Raw genomic sequence first — 17,767 nt, forward strand, 5'->3', positions numbered from 1 at the left:
TGTGCACAATGTGAAAGTCTTATTAATAAGTTTATTCCTTATTGAAAAATGAATAAAATCAGCGTCTGTGATCGTTTCCTTACGATCCTGCTTGTTACTTTATGAAATTATGCTTTCTTCTCAGCGTCCACGACGTTTACTGTCGTCGACTGAAATTCATAAAGCTATGTATAACACAAGCAAACACTTCTAAATCTATACAAATGAAATCTATTTACGTCTGCTTGATGAGTAAACTAAAAATACCGAACGTAATTTTATACAAGCAGGAATAGGGAATGAAAAAATTGGGAACTATACAGAGGAAGACCGCTCACGAGATGGCCGATTGATATTATCAAAACGGCTGGTTTCCTGGATGTAGCTTGCATACTAATTAGAAAATAGATATTATTTATTTAGTACAAATAAAGAATTAGTAAAAAACTAGTTTCATTTATTATCTTTAAATCGACAAGATTATGTCCCCTTTTTACAAAATGTTTATAAGCACCTGCAACCCTTTTATCATGCTCCTCACCACATGTTAAATCAGTTATTATATATACCTAGTGGCTTCAGCGTGTGACTTTCATCCCTGAGATCGTAGGTTCGATCCCCGGCTGTACACCAATGGATTTTCTTTCTATGTGCCGTGGAATGATGTGGAAACCGGCTTGTCTCAGACCCAAAAACTCGATGGCGTGCTTCAAGCACAGAAGGCTGATCACCTACTTGCCTATTTGATTAACAAACGATCATGAAACAGATACTGAAATCTGAGGCCTAGACCTAAAAAGATTGTAGCGCCATTATTTTTTATAAAGCCTCTCATGTAAGTCTTGATATTGATTGGCGGAAAACTCTAATAATGGATTTTCACCATCTTCACTTGGTGCCAATTAAGCTCCCTGAGTTTCTGTTTCAGTACAGACGTGCCTAAGCCAGGTCCTGCTGGAACACAACATCTCGCGTTAATTCTGGCCGTTTCTAGTCAATCGCTAGTTTTAAACGATAGTTTAGAGTAGAGATGCAAATTCAGCATATGAAACAATTATTCATAATAAATGATCCACTCCATCTAGGCCACCGGTTGCAATGCTTCACGGAACTTTGACCACAATCATTTTCACATAATATTATCATTTCGGAGTCATGCGAAGGAAAAAGTTCAATATATTTTCGGCGGTGACCTCTTCGACAATAAATATTAATTCCTAAACAAATTTCGATCGTTCGACGTAACACATATAACAATTTCACGTTTATATCACTTGTTTAGTACTCACTAGACAGCCTCTTTAGTATAGGCAAGCACTGTAAAACAATTTTTACTAGATTTAATTCACAATTAAATTACTTAGATATACCTGATCCCCTAAAGAGTGGATGTTTCTGGAATATGTCTACGGGTTGGATTCGGTAGTGCCTGTGCTTGTTGATTTCGATGTACTAAACTTCTCTTCCATTAAATTAACATCCCAAACCAAGTAAAAACTATGATATACTTTGTAACTTTGGTTTCAGGGTTTGGCCTTTTGAACTTTATAAACGTCATACCTACTCCTACATTTTTTGCAACTGTAGAAATAAGTGCTATATTGGCTGTTGCAAAGCGTTTTATCAAATATTAAAATACTTGTAAGCTAGTTTATTTAAATCTATGAAATTAAATTCTAACATAAGTTTAGTCTACAGACTGTGAGGTTTTAAATATAATCCTAAGATGTAAGATACACAGGTGTAACCTGATAAAGGCCTGTGACGACATTCCGTAACATCCAATACTGACTTTAATACATTTTTTTTATTTTTAATACAGGTTTACTAAGACATGTCAGTCTCTAATAAATGGAAGACACTCTGTTCTTGCGTTCTATTTTTAAATTGCATTACTTACATAATTATGGTTTTGAGATAGTAACCCTTTACTCTCAATAAACCATTCTAATCTATTTTTAACTAAATGTTCAGAAATTTTGGAAATAACTGAAGCTAATGCAATTGGTCTGTATGATGTTGGATCATTAATCGGTTTGTTGGGCTTATGTATAGGGATAACTTCATGGATTTTCCATGATGAAGGAATATTACCTGATGTTAAGATAGAATTAATTAAACTGAGAAAATAAGAAAGGCATGTGTCATTCAGGTTTTGTAGAAAATAATATGGAATTCCATCACAACCTGGGGCTGAGTCCCTAAGTTTTGAAAGAACCCCTTTGAGTTCTGAAAGGCTAAACGAAATGAATGAATCGCTACTATCATGCTGGGAGAAGAGAGAAGGCTGTGAGTCAGAAGAAATATTTTCTATAGATGGGACATATGGTGGAGCTAATTTGTCAAGAAACAAATAAACTGTATTGCCATCCATAAAGCGAGACCTTTGAGGTTTAAAAGCAGATCTGAATTTACGAATATTTTGCCAAACTTCAGATGAAGAAATGTCTGGTGAAATTGAAGCACAAAAAGATTTCCACCCATTGAATCGTTTTTGTTTTAATAATTTACGTGTTTTAGTTATAAGATATTTACAATACAAATATTATTTACACTAGCAGCAATAATGGAAAATTTATCACTGTGATTAGGCATGGGTATGTGGACAAAGGGCACACTTCCCTTAAGAATTAGTGCAACTCCACCATACCCATATGTTCTGTCTTCTCTAAGACAGATATATCCTGGGATTCTAAAATTGAATCCAGGACGAAGCCAAGTCTCTTGAAGAGACACAGCAAATGATTTGTAATTATTCAATAAAAAAATTAGGTCACTTTTTTTACTATTAATACTCCGGCAGTTCCATTGAATCACCAGAGACTGGTTTCGTGGATGGTCCTGTCTGTCCATGAGTTAAAAAACTTTTTGAAGAAGTGGCATCGTTGAACGGTATTTTAATTATGTCAGATTGTGAAAGGTATTGAATTATAGAAATTATGAGATCCTTTGTTATGATTTCTGACAAATCATTATAATTTTTGCGACAACCTGTAGAAAAGGAAGGAATGTTGCTGTAATTTTCAATAAGCTCTGCATGCGCTTTTTAATCGTATCCCTTACTAGTATTTCTGGGACGAGCTTTGGGTTTCATGATACTGTTTTCCTAAATGACTGTGTGGGGCTTTTAGAAGGGCTTGTTCAATTATAGGGACTGGAATAAGGAGTAGTCGGACCAGAAGGGGCCGATGAAGCCGAAGCAACAACGTCTGCATAGAATTTCGAAACTGTTGTTTTTTAAACTTGTTTTTTAAATCTTGTTCGTTTTTACTTTTTATTATAAGTGTAATGTCATCAGCAAATAGTGTACCGTTCTGATGTATAGCATCTGGGAGGTCATTTATGTATGTTAGAAAGAGTAGTTGGGCCAAAATACCGCCATGGGTAGTTCCGTACACACGTTGGATCTATAGGTTTATTGTTCTAGTTTACAAATATTTGTAATTTCCACATATTGCATTCTATTTTCAAGAAAAAGTAATCGATTGCTTAGTTGAATGACCTGCGTTTTTAAGGAGTTTACAATGTTATTGTGAATAAAATTATAGTAATTTATTTAAATTGTCTGGGATTTGCAATTGAATTTGGTTAGTGAAAATTCTATATACAGTAAAGGGTTAAGTATGACACATATTAAAAAAATGTTTTATTTAAAAAAAGTGTTTTTTGTATATTATAATGTACAATTTTGATATAGATCATGGCGTTTCTGTTGCATAGATGGTGCCTAAACCTCAAGATTTCGTCGGTTCAAAGAAAGATGAGTGTGAGGCCGGTCTTGACGATGCGGTTGTCATCTCTGGTATGTCAGGACTCTACCCCGACTGTCGCAGTGTAAAGGAGCTCTCGGATCTGCTATACAATAAGGTGGTTATTTTGTTGTATTTATTTAACTAACTAAATTTATACGCCGATGGTCTTCAAATCTACGATCAGTCAAGTCTCGTTGACTGGAGTCAAAATTTTGTGTGTACTAATAAATCCTAAATAATAAAACGAGTAAAGTAACAATTATTGGCAGGCTTATTTCACGATTTGGGGGTTTTACTTGATCAAAATTTATCCTGGGAACAGCATGTTAAAGAAGTTGTCTTACCACGATATCCCACTCACAAGCTGCTTAATAAACTCAAAGTACAAGACCTGTGGGGGATGTCTTGATCTGTAAATATAACAAATACATATAACATTGTTTTCCAGGTCAACCCTATATCCGCTGAAAATCCGCGTTGGGATTACAACCATCCAGAAATAACTGACAACATTGGCAAAGCACCCGACATAGAACACTTCGATGCTCAGTTCTTTAGGGTGCATTATCGCCAGGCCTATACCATGGATTGCATGTCTAGAAAGATCTTGTAACAATCGTACCAGGCTATTTACGATGCAGGTTTTGTTTTAATACTATACTTCTCCTTTTGATTCTTGCAAGTTGTAGTGTATTATAAAAATTTAAATCTAAAACCCAGTGATGACACAGGCTGTCGACTCATCTAAGGCATGCCGGTGTCCACACGATGTTTTCCTATACGTGTGAGCGTTAAATGCGCACAGACAAACTCCATTTGAAATAAAGTCCTTTGGTGCACAGCCTGCGATCGAAGCTACTAGGTCAACACTTGCTTATACCTATAATTTACATCCTATCTGATTTAAAAAGAAACTGTGACTGCCAAAAAATCTGGTTTTATTATTATTAGAAGTATTTTATATTAAAAAAAGTCAATGGCGCTTTAACCTTTTTACGTTTGGGCCTCAGATTTATACATATCCCTTTTATGATAATTTGTTAATCTAATAGGCAATAAGGTGATCAGCCTTCTGTGCCTGACGCACGCCGTCGACTTCTTGGGTCAAAGGCAAGTCGGTTTCCTCACGATGTTTTCCTTCACCGTTCGAACTAATGTTAAATGCGCACATAGAAAGAAACTCCGTTAGTGCACAGCCGGGGATAGTACCTACGACCTCAGGGATGAGAGGCACACTAGATCAACTAGTACTATATAATATATAATAACTGATTTTACATGTGATGAGGATGATATAATGGTTGCAGGTGCCTATAAACATTTTGTAAAAAGAGGACAAAATCTTGGCGATTCTTTTTGACATAAAGTCAAACTCTTTATTATGAATAAAGAGTTAGCTAGTTTTATAGATTTAGCTAACTGTGACTCCCGTGTATCAAAAACCTAATGGTTTCGACATACATGAGTTGTACGTTGTGCTTTGAGTCAGTGCCAGCACGAGATTACATATATTAGTCATTGTTTTTTGTATTATTTGTCTTAATTTCTACGCCATATTTTAATTACTATTTTATAAATTAAACAATTGAGCTTTTAAGTTATTTATACACAGTGTATATATTGCAGGTGTAAACTGTGAATACCTTTCTGGCAAAAAAGTGGGCGTCTACCTTGGGACCTGTTTATCGGAGACCGAGAAGTCGTGTGTTTATGGCGCTAATATTAATGGCGGCTTGGGTCTTACCGGGTAAGTACATTTTTAAATAAAATTAGACTCCAAAGAGTGTTGCAAGATATCAGCCACATTGCCCGGAAACCTGATGTCAACCTTAAAAAACGAGGGAAAGAGACCCAACACGAAGGACCGACAGTCCATTGCGTCTCTTTTGGTATCAACAAAACCTGGGCTTGTCTCTAACACCATTCGCCTTACTGGAAATTGTAAGAGATGGAAGCACCGGTGGAGTAATCTGCCAAAGCGGGATCGAAAGCATCACTATGCAAGCTAGCAGAGGAGAATATAAGAAAACTGTTATAACAAACTCAGTTAAAAAATTATATATAAACTTTATTTAACAAACCATTGGCTATTAAAATATAATCCCGTCGCACCTCCTTTGGACTAGCAAGAAATCTGGGGCAGCCGCAGAGCAGGCAAAAAAAATGAAACAGAAAAAATATATGAGTCTTTCTTACAAACTCGATTTTGTTTCCTTTGGAGACTCTTGGGGAACAAGTGCGTGACAACAAGTGAGGATACCGTGACTCATTTTTTGCAAAAACCCGTCATCTTTTAGTCGATATCAACTTCGGGGTAATAAATACAGATAACACAACTTTCTTTACAGCTGTGATACTTTTGACATTCAATACCTTTTGTCTTCAGTCACCGTGACCACGCACGCTGTAAAGCACGTGAAACGGCGGAAAAAATCCATTTAAAAAGTGTTTTCTTAATGGGTAAAAGCTGTGTTAACAAAAGTCAATACTAAGTGCGCTAATTAAAGATTTAAGTTGGCGCCTGGTAGATAGTACCGGTCACGCCAGAGCGGGTGCTTCCCTCGCTTAACGAAAAAGTATCGCAATATAGCGAGGAAATTGTAATTCATATAACTAATAAATAAATATTATAATCCACTGCTACTTGGTGACTGACTTGTGGCGAGTGAAACTAACGCCTTGTTGCCTTTCGCTATTAATGAATTATAATAATAATAAGCCTTTTTATTTCCTGTTTTACAATAGTTGGTAGTTGCTATATTACAGAAAAAAAATGATTTCTGTTATGTAATGTAAGCTACATTATGTTAGTAAAATATGTCGGAGAATGAATATTTGAAAATTCCCGCCACTCTGAAGTTAGTCGTAGAATGCGGTGTGATAAGGTAAGGTAGACTGTCAACGTTGACAATTGACAATACCTAGTCTGTGTGATCTACCAAATGTCAGTGGCGCGACTGTTTCGTGGCAGTTAGTGAATTCTTTAGTCACTTGAGTTTCGAACGTCGCCTGCGCCGGACGTGCGCACTGACTGTGTTATAATGTCGGACGACGGTAGTAACACCAATTTTGCCATTATTAATCGCGTTGAATCTGCGACATCAGAAGTGGGATCGCTCCCAAACTCATCCTCCGTGACTGCAGCAACGGCCGTGATATTTCACGCCTAATGCAACTCCGGACTAAGTGGCTAACGATCCGTCCACGTCAAGCCGCAATGAACGTGGCACGCTATCATCACCCGAGGCGTGGTCATTATTCCTCAAGAATATGATACCAGCTTCCAGGATCCTATCCCGCAGCCATGTACATCTGCCGCAGCTGCTAGGAAACTGCGCTCGAGTGAAATATTTCTGCCATCTTTTGATCCAGATGAGTGTCAATTCATTGCGTCACAATGGTGTGAAGAGATTGAACATCACATGAAAATAATTCCTGGAGCGACTACGAAACAAGAAAGGTGCGTTCACGCACCTACAAGGCCGCACTAAAAGGTGGACTACGCGTTCATATCCACTGTGCAAAACTTGGACTGAATTGAGGGATCGGCTGACTAGCCAGTTTGTTACGACGAGAAGATTTCACGATTTGTTTCGTGATATGGTGGAGTACACAAGTGACCAGGCCGTGACGTACGTCGAGTATTCTACAAACAAATTGGCGCCTATAGACCGACTAGATACTGGATGGGGTGAGTCCAACAAAATTGAAGTTGTGATCTATGGCATTACTGATGTCCAGGTACGTACAGATTTGCTGAAAAATACACCCACTTCTTTCGCCTTACTCGATCGACATCTGAGTACGTATCATGACGGTTTCTAAGCGTCCGAGATTGAGCGGGCCTAATACGAATACATGTCGTTGTCACTATGTTTGCTAATGCGGGATAAAATTAGAAAAGAACCTGCCCAATCTCGTGCACCACCTACTGTTAAATCCCCAGATAGGCCAACTAATGTACAGTGTTCTTATTGTTTAAAAACTGGACATTCTGAATCTACGTGTTTCAAAAAGCAACGAAAGGAGAATTTTAAGGTGTCTGTAAACGATTCGGCAAAGGCGAGATCTGTTAACGTTTGCTCTGCCTCCCGTTACTTCCGGTTGTAAATTACGGGCGCTGATTGACAGTGGTTCAGAATGTCCGTTAATGAAAGGGGAGATTGCTAGTTGTTTGTCTGATGGAAAGGAAATCTCGTTTACCCGTCTCACCGGAATTGGGTCTGCTCCATGTTTCTCTTATCAAGGGATAACGACTTGTGCCGAGTTTGATGGATTTCACACCGAAGTTACTTTTAATTTTGTTGATTCCAATTTGATTCCATATGATATTATTTTAGGTAGAGAAATGTTTAGGACGAGGTTTGATTTTTACTCTTAGTAGTCAGGGTGCTAGAATTGCTCGCGATGTTAACGTTTGCCTAACTATAAACACAGGCTCAGTACTGGACCAAATTAATACTGATTTGGCTGGCGAAGAGGATGTTGATGGGTTGAGATTGATACTGGAGGAATATAAAGCTAATTTTACTAGTGGCAATTCTAACACTACTGTTAAAACTGGTAAAATGCAAGTAGGGCTGGGGAACCCCGATAAAATTGTGCAGCGACGGCCGTGTAGGCTGGCCCCTTCTAAACGCGCCGTGGTGCTTGAAATAATAGCTGATTTAGAACGTGAAGGTATAATTCGTGAGAGTTCCTCACCTTTTTCTGGTCCGGCTTTGCTTGTCAAGAAGAAGGATGGGTCTGACCGTCTTTGCGTGGACTTTAGGGAACTCAATTCCAACACTGTGCGCGATAGTTACCCTTTACCACTAATATCCGAACAGCTGGACACCCGAACATACCAAAGCTCATTCTACTGTAATAGGTTACCTCACTTCTGCACCTGTTTTAACCATATTTGATCCCAGTAAACCAATTGAATTGCACACAGATGCAAGTTCAAACGGATATGGTGCAATTTTGTTTCAAAAATTTGATAATCAGCTAAAGGTTATTGGATACTTTAGTCAGAGAACTGATGTAGAAAGTAGGTATCATAGTTACGAGCTCGAAACTGCGGGAGGGTTTCTAAAGAGTACGTTATCGTTATCGTTGACGGTTCTACGAAATTTTGTTACTTGACCGTTGTTAAAGATTTGACGACGTTCGGAACGCGTAAGCGTATCATCTCTGATAAGATGACTTCGTTCACCGGAAGTAATTTCCAAAACTTGTGTAATGAATGGTCTATTGAGTTTCATGAGGTGACGAGTGGTGTTAGTCGAGGCAATGGGCAGGTAGAGCGACTAATGTCGGTTCTCACAAACTGCTTCACCATTGCTGAAAATCACGATAATTTGGTATGAACAAAAATCCCCCTCGGCTAAATTTTCTCACAGTTGACGCGAACCAAGATAATAATGAGGACAGTTTAATTGAGATGCGCGATCTTGCTAAAAGCAGGATGGACGAGCGGGCAACGCAAAACACGGTATGATTCACATAAAGCCACGGTTCATCCATTTGCAATAGGCGACTTGTTGCTAGTACAAAAGAACCCCCGAATAATTAACAAAATTAGTGAGAAGTTCAATGGTCCCTGTAAAATTACAAAGTTATGTTCGAATGATCGTTACATTTGTGAGCCATTATCTGAGGGACGGTCTGCCTGAAATGTCAGAATGTCTTCACCCCATAGTATCCATAAATTATTAATTTTCTATCATTGTAACAGATTTCAATTGGTAATTTGCTTCGTAAATTTGGGGGTGCTGTTTAATAATTTGAACTGAATTATTGTATTAAGCCGAGATTAACTTTGTTGATCTCGATCGTGATAGTGTTTTAATCAATATACAATTTATGATCATTATTCATTGTAAAGAGGGTTTATTTTTTTTCTCTAAATGATGAATGACAATGTTGGATTGAAAGCCTCATCGCTTTGTCCTAATGATCTGCCTAAATGGTCCTAATGCTGAAAGTTTAGAAGCTTTGCAGTAATTTGTCCTTGTATTGATGCTGAAAGCTTAGATGCTTTGCAGTTATTTGTCCTTGTATTGATGCTGAAAGCTTAGACGCTATGCGTTAATATGGCCTAGTATTGTTGCTGAAAGCTTGGACGCTTTGCTGTATTTTAGCCTGAGATCTATTTTACCAGTATCGATGCTGAAAGGTGGACGCTTTGCAATGTGTTCGATGTGCTGCTCGTAAGAAGTGTTGAAAGCTTAACGATATGCTGTGCAATAAAGTTGTAATACTTTGAAAGCTACTACGCTTTAAGCCGCTGCAGGATTGAAAGCTAAGTCGCTTTGTCCGAGCTCTTTGAAACCTACCATGCTTCAACATGATTGGACTGAAAGCTGTATCGCTTTGTCTGAATACTTTGAAAGCTACTACGCTTTAAGATATAATCGGGCTGAATAATATGTCACTTTGTCTGAATACTTTGAAAGCTTCTACGCTTTAAGTCACTGGAGGATTGAAAGCTAAGTCGCTTTGTCCGAGCTCTTTGAAACCTACCATGCTTCTACATAATTGGACTGAAAGCTGTATCGCTTTGTCTGAATACTTTGAAAGCTACTACGCTTTAAGGCGCTGGAGGATTGAAAGCTCAGTCGCTTTGTCCCGGAAAAAGACAACACCAATCAGTTCGTTGAAAGCTGCTACGCTTTACGCTGATCAAATGTTGTAGACTATCGGATGGCACCTAAAGCTGTGACACTGAGGTGTTGTAGTATCGACATACCGACTGGCCGAGTGACAAAGATACAACGCGAGAGCGCGTTGGCCGTCAGAATGGCCGTGTCGGAGAATGAATATTTTAAAATTCCCGCCACTCTGAAGTTAGTCGTAGAATGCGGTGTGGTAAGGTAAGGTAGACTGTCAACGTTGACAATTGACAATACCTAGTCTGTGTGATCTACCAAATGTCAGTGGCGCGACTGACGCCTGCGCCGGACGTGCGCACTGACTGTGTTATAATGTCGGACGACGGTAGTAACACCAATTTTGCAATTATTAATCGCGTTGAATCTGCGACATATATATACATTATTTATTTATGAATTAACAGGAACTCCGGTTTGGGTATAGGCCTCCTCCAAAAATGCCCATTTTTGTCGGTCTTGTGCTATGGAGTGCCAGTTTATGCCAGCTGATCTTTTTAGGTCATCTTCCCAGCGGTCTAAGGATATCCCCTTCCGCCCCTTGCCTGGTGGTCCTTTCTATTGGATAACTCGTTTGGTCCACTTTCTGCTAGACATTCTAGCTACATGGCCAGCCCAATTCCATTTCAGTTTTTGAACAAAAGTTAAAGCGTTTGTAACTTTAGTGACGGCTCTTATCTTTGTTGTCTCTTATTTTGTCCATTTTCTTTATGTTTAATATGCTTCGCTCTAAGCCTCTTTGACATACATTGATTTTATTCTCAGTGTAGAGAATTTCCAGGTCTGGCTTCCATAAGTTAATCTGGGAAGCAGACACGAGTTAGCCTTGAGAGCTATTGGTAAGGTACTCTTAAATATTTCTTTTAGGCTCCAATATTTATTCCAGGTTTCTTGGACCCTTTTCTATATTTCTATAATGTATCTGTTTTTCTCGAAACTTATTCTTTTTCCCAGGTAGGTATAATTTTCTACATATTCTAACTGGTTACAATTAAGAGTTATAGGTCGTATTCGTGTATTAGTCATTATCTTAGTCTTCCTTAATCTCATCTTCAATCCAAGTCCACCTTTTATACAGAGTCCGGTTTTACTCCAATCTAACTTGTTCATGATATTTTCGAGTATGGTTATGAAAATAGTGGGTGATAATGGGTCCCCTTGTCTACCCCTCTTTCTATATGGTAGGCAGGGCCTAAAGTTTCGAGCTTTATTCTTCCTTTGTTGTTATTGTATATGCTTATAATCACCTATATCTATTTATCCGGCACCTCTTGTTCTTTTAAGCATTGTCATATGTGTGTGACTGTTCGAAAGCTATTCATAATCAACAAAAGTTATGTAAAGATGTCTCTGAAACTCTTGATATTTCTCCAAAACTAACTCAATGGTGTGGATGTGGACGATAGTAGAGTACCCTTTTCTGAAACCTGTCTGCTCTACAGGTTGTTTTGCCTCTATTATCGGACTTAACCTATTATTTATAATAGATGCAAAAAGTTTGTATATATTTCGTAACAAACTGATTGGTCTGTAGTTGGTGATATTTTTTGGATAGCCTTTTTTTTATTTTATTTTTTTATGTAATAGTAGGCAAACGGGCAAGAGGCTCATCTGATGATAAGCGATACCGCCGCCCATGGACACTCACATTGCCAGAAGGCTCGCAAGTGCGCTGCCGGCCTTTCAAGAATTGGTACGCTCTTTTCTTGAAGGACCCCAAGTCGAATTGGTTCGGCAATACTTCAGTGGGCAGCTGGTTCCACATAGTGGTGGTGCGCGGCAAAAACTGCCTTAGAAAACGCTTATTATTTGTGAAGTTAGTCCTATTTTTCTTTTGCGTGGTAAGCCTTATTCTCCAAACGTTATTTCGGCCTTTTCGATAACTAATAATAAAACCAACGGGATTGATTACCCAGATGTTGACAGGTCACAGTGGATTCTTGTCGTATCTTTGCAGGTTCAGGGTTAGACAAAGTGCTGCCTGTCCTTGTAGCAATACAGCTGAAGAGACGGTGTTGCATCTTCTGACCGACTGTCCAATTTATGGATACGACAGATATAACACTGAACAAGCTATGGGCATGGAGGTGACAGAGGCGAGTTTGAGGGAAATAATGTTCAACATTAGGTTAAGAGGCATCTTTCTGGGATTTGCTGTAAAAGTCATAAAAAAAGTTGTTAATAGAAATAGATAGTAGTGTTTAATCATCCGGGTTAGGAATACCATACGTAAGCTATTAAATACCTCCGACGACTACATAGTCGGGGAATTATCTAGAATTATTATATTTAAAAAATGGACTGTATTGCAGCCACTAAAAAAAGCCTTATTTTACACCTAATATGACGGTGGTCTGATGCGTAGTTTAGGTTCAGAACTTCTATATTTTGAAACAATTTTGGGTGATTTGATCTCGTTCTTGTACTGTCCATCTGCTGTTTTGTTTTTTCTTGAAACAGGTATTTATAATTGTTAATTCATGTTCTATCGCGAAGTTAACCAGTCTCTGACCTTTATCGTTTCTTTCGCGGTTTCCGTATTGTATCATTGCTAGATATTCGTTTTCTCTGGGGACTCCAACTTTTACATTGAAGTCTCCCATTAGAATGATGTGTGTGTGTGTGTGTTGTTTCAAAGGCCTTTTCTATGATCTTATAAAATTCGTCAATATCATGTTCGTTTGCTTTTTCTGTGGGTGCGTATACTTGTATAATTGATATCTTCAATGTTCCTGTTGAGAGTTGCTACACGTTCTGTTGTTCCTATGAAGCTCTCTATATTGTTTTTCCGTGACTTGTGTATTATGAATCTCACCCCATTTTGTCCGGGTGTACATCAAATGTAGCAAAGTATATGGTAAATAATAATAAGTAGGTGTTGTGTTCATCTATTTTGTTACACTGTCGTCTAACTTCCGAAATTCCCATAATATCCGAGTTAATTTTACTTAAACATTCTTCTAGTTCTAATAGTCCGTCGTATGATGACAGCGTGTTGACTTTGTATGTCATACAACTTTAACGGCGGTTTAACTTTGTGTGATTTGAGTTAGGGATAACTTTGAGTTAGGGATTTGTATTTTTGGAGGGTTTTGGTCGTAATGTTCCACAGTGACCAGCCTGGTTGGAAGATTTCTTATGTTTTCAGAGGGGATTTGTATGCATTGCGATGCATTTTTGTTTGTTGTATTTTTACTTGTCAAGAAAGTTCTTGAACTCAACATACTTTTATGGTTTTATGGCACCATCGGTGACACTGTTTGACCTTGTGGCCTTTAATTTTGAGCCAGACTGTTGTTGCTTTTTCATATTTTTTTGTTTTATTTTCTGTATTCCTGTTTTTGTCCAGTATGATACATTTATCCTAGCTTTATTACAGCAGTATTTTCCTTTTCTCTTTCAACCTCAGTTTGTGGAGAAGCCGATAATTCTCTCTTCCTTTTGTATATGTTAGATCCGCTTTCCTTGACTATAAGTTGATCATATTTTAAAAATGCAATCTTACCTTTCTTTAGTTCTTCTATTAATTTGGTTTCAATAATTTCCTTTTTTCTACCTGAGCTACCTGAGCTACCAGAGCCAGCGCACGACTCAACAGAAGTAACTATATAAAACAAGCTTCGTCACGTCCGTCTGCTCATTTAAATTAAAAATTTAGTATCAAATTTAACATAAGGCACTACATCACGCCCCTCCAGAGACCGTCAAGGGCGATAATAGTCGTGAAATCGTACGCGACGCCCTGATCTCGTCGTCCTGACGACATCGTCATCATCATCAGCACGAAGTATGTCTCGATTTTCCGCATTTGGAGTGTGCCGAGTGATTGCGTGAGTGTTTAAGTTAGGTGAATGGTGTGTGTTTGTGGTATTGTCTGGGTCACACAGTATGAAGGCCGGCTTAATGCCGTCTATCGATACGGTCACTTGTTTACCATTTACCAAGATTTTGAAAACCTTGTCATCTCGTTGGATGACCTTGTGGGGACCTGAGCATGCTGGCTTCAAAGCACCACCAACAATGCAGTCCCTGAGAAACACGTGAGAAGACGTGGCAAGGTCCTTAAAAATAAAGGTGTTGTGTTTGCTGTTGTGCCTGGCTGTTGGTGATGGTTGAAGGTTCCGAACCATGTTCCTAAGCCTAGACAAGTAATCAGTTGCATCAACTGTGACATCAGCCTCAGGGTCGAAGAATTCGCCTGGAAGGCGCATAAGCTGGCCGTATACAAGTTTGGCTGCTGAAGCCCGTACGTCTTCTTTATAGGCGCTGCGGATACCCATCAGCACGAGTGGAAGAGATTCCACCCAGTTGTTGTTTGCATGGCAAGTTATCGCAGCTTTAAATTGGCGGTGGAATCTCTCCACCAGTCCATTGCAAGCTGGATGGTACGCCGTGGTTCGACGATGCTGGAATCCAGCAATCGTCGAATAGGGCCTTAAATAGGGCGGACTCAAACTGCCCCCCTCTATCTGTAACGATATCCGTGGGGCACCCAAAACGAGCGAACCAGCCACTCAGCAGGGCCTTTGCCACCGACTCGGCAGTCATATCTGCTAGTGGTATTGCCTCAGGCCATCGCGTGAAGCGATCGACGGACACAATACTGGAAACCTTGACACAATGGCAAAGGTCCCACGAGGTCAATGTGGATGAAAGTGAACCTTGACTGGGGTAATTTGTAGATGCCCAATGGAGCGGACACGTGTCGTGTGATCTTGGATCGTTGACAAGATAAGCAGGATCGAACCCACTCACGACAGTCCTTCCTAACGCCTGGCCAGACGTAGTGGTCCGAAACGAGTTTCGCAGTTGCCTTGGTGCCTGGATGACTGACGGAGTGCAAGCTTGCGAATATTGCAGTACACAACTCCTTGGGCACAAACGGTCTTGGGGTTGAGGAGCTGATGTCACAATACAACAGACTACTTTTTTTTTTTTTTTTTCGTCAGGAAATGCTTTTACGCATGTCCCTACGGTATTTTACACCAGCAGGGATTATGTGGGACTCAGACTTAATAAACCCTACCCACTAAAACCTGACGGATGACTTCAGCTCGCCAAAGGGCGATGGCAGGTAACAGCTGAGCCCTATCCTTACCCCCGCCAAATGCGAATGCCACAATGCCACATGACTCCTCTCACACACAAATCTTCCAAATCTTAACTTAGGGCAGACGTGCGAAAACACGGCGTCGCTGCCCCGGTCGTCGTTTCCTTACTTGCGGAGCATCTGAATCATTTTCACGCTGACGCTCCGCATTCTCTTTCTGACTCATGACGGCCTCACAAAAAGCCTTGAAGGCATTCCAAGGACCGTCATTGTAAGCTTCCACCATTCTTTGAATAATTAGTGGAAGCGACAGATTGCCATCAATGCTATCAGCAATCACAGAGCGAAAGTAGTCCCAAGCCGGACACTCCTCCACTGTATGCCTCACCGTATCATCTAAACAGTCACAATGATGACAAGCGGGTGTCGCCTCTCTTCCAACGATTCGATGCAGATAACTTCCGAAGCATCCATGGCCAGAGAGAACCTGCACGAGCCGATAGGAAAGCGATCCCCACCGTCGGTCCACCCAGTGTTTCAAAAAGGGACGAATAAGATCAACGGTATGTAAACCAAACCGACATTCACTTAACTCTTCCCTCCATTCTTGCAAAATTAAGCGGCGATACTCCTCCTTCCACACCTTGACTACCTCCAGAGGTGGGTCAAAACCACCACTCCTGGCTTCAGCTCTTCTCCAAAAAATGTCTCCCAAAGCCAGAGCTTCCAAGTGCCAAGGTGGAGTGGCGGCTATGACACATGCTGCATCACAGGATACTGCACGGTATGCCCTCGCAATTCTAATGGCAACTTTACGCTGTGACCGCCTCAGTATACCTTTGTTGTAAAATGTCAACTTATCCGCCCATATCGGACAACCATAAAGAGCTTTCGCACGTACTACACCAGCATAAAGAAGCCTACAGCCCTCGCCTGGCCCACCGATATTTGGCATTATACGACCCAAAGCCATTGCAGTTGACTCAAGCTTGGGTGCCAGGGCTGCAAAATGAGCTTTGAAAGTCCAACGGGCATCGAGAACCAACCCGAGGTATTTCAAAGTCGACTTTACTGCCATATGAACGCCATCTACAATTATTTCAGCGCCTCTAGGTGGAGACCTCCTAGCAAAACAAATGACTTCAGATTTTTGTAAAGCCACTCGAAGACCAAGTCGCCTTATACGAGTCACTACTTGTTCTACTCCAGCAGCAGCTAACAAACTCGCCTCTTGATAATTACATCCCTTGGCCGTCACAAGGGTATCGTCAGCATAACATATTAAGCCTACTCCTGGCATCAGTCTACCTCGAAGGACTGCATCAAATCCAATGTTCCACAAAAGGGGCCCAAGAACCGACCCTTGGGGAACTCCACATCGAACCTGATAACATCTCCAACCTTCCCGACTTGGATATATGATCGATCGTTCAGAGAGATAAGCTCCTACTACATGTCGTAAGTAAACAGCCACACCATGATAAAAGAGACCGTCCATAATCGCTCTCCAGGGAATAGTATTGAATGCATTTGCAATATCTAGCGAAACCGCCAACACAACCCCACCACCAGAGACAGTTTCTTCGCACAAGTCCCTTAACCTAGCTAAGGCGTCAATTGTAGAGCGAGCACGCCGAAAACCGAATTGAGAATCAGACAGATTTGGACCAACGATCAGAAGATGCTTCTCGAGGCGCGAGACAATTATTCGCTCAAACAGTTTTCCCACCTCAGGAAGTAAAACAATAGGTCTATACGCCGAAGGTGAATCTACCGGTTTCCCGAACTTCCTAAGAAGAAGCAATTGACCGACTTTCCAGCTACTAGGGAATATGCCGTTCCTCAAAAGATCAGAAAGGAGATCTCGAAATCTGTTAGATAAACCATTATCAAGAGATTGCGCCAAAACCATTCCATGCAATCCATCAGGACCAGGAGCGGTTCTTTTGTTTTGAATTTTAAAAATACCTGCCCCTAACTCACCCTCTGACACCTCAGGAATATCCTCTGAAAGATCAAAGTCAACATTAATAAAAGGAATAGAATCACAAGGAAACAGCCATGTAACAACCATCTCAAGAAACGTTGGCTCCATTGTGGATGTTTCCCTGGGGACGGAGTTTACTCATGACAATATTATATGGTCGCCCCCACATATCACGATCCAAGGAGTTCAGGAGCTCCTTCCATGCCCTATCCTTTGCTTCAGCTATTTCCATCCGAAGAGCCCTTTTTGCTGCTTGATAAGAAGAATATAAACTTGCCTCTTCGTCCTGATCACGTCACGTCATCACGGTAACTGAGATGCCTTCTTCTAAAACGCGTGTACCGGC

At 40.2% G+C, this 17,767-nt stretch overlaps 1 pseudogene; it reads left to right on the forward strand.

Moving 5' to 3' along the window:
• The first annotated feature begins 3,699 nt into the window (after positions 1 to 3,699).
• The window catches only part of LOC123709528, a 33,579-nt pseudogene continuing 19,511 nt past the window's right edge, over positions 3,700 to 17,767 (forward strand).

This window comes from Pieris brassicae, chromosome 5 (genome assembly GCF_905147105.1).
Source record: "Pieris brassicae chromosome 5, ilPieBrab1.1, whole genome shotgun sequence".
Taxonomy (NCBI): Eukaryota; Metazoa; Arthropoda; class Insecta; order Lepidoptera; family Pieridae; genus Pieris; species Pieris brassicae.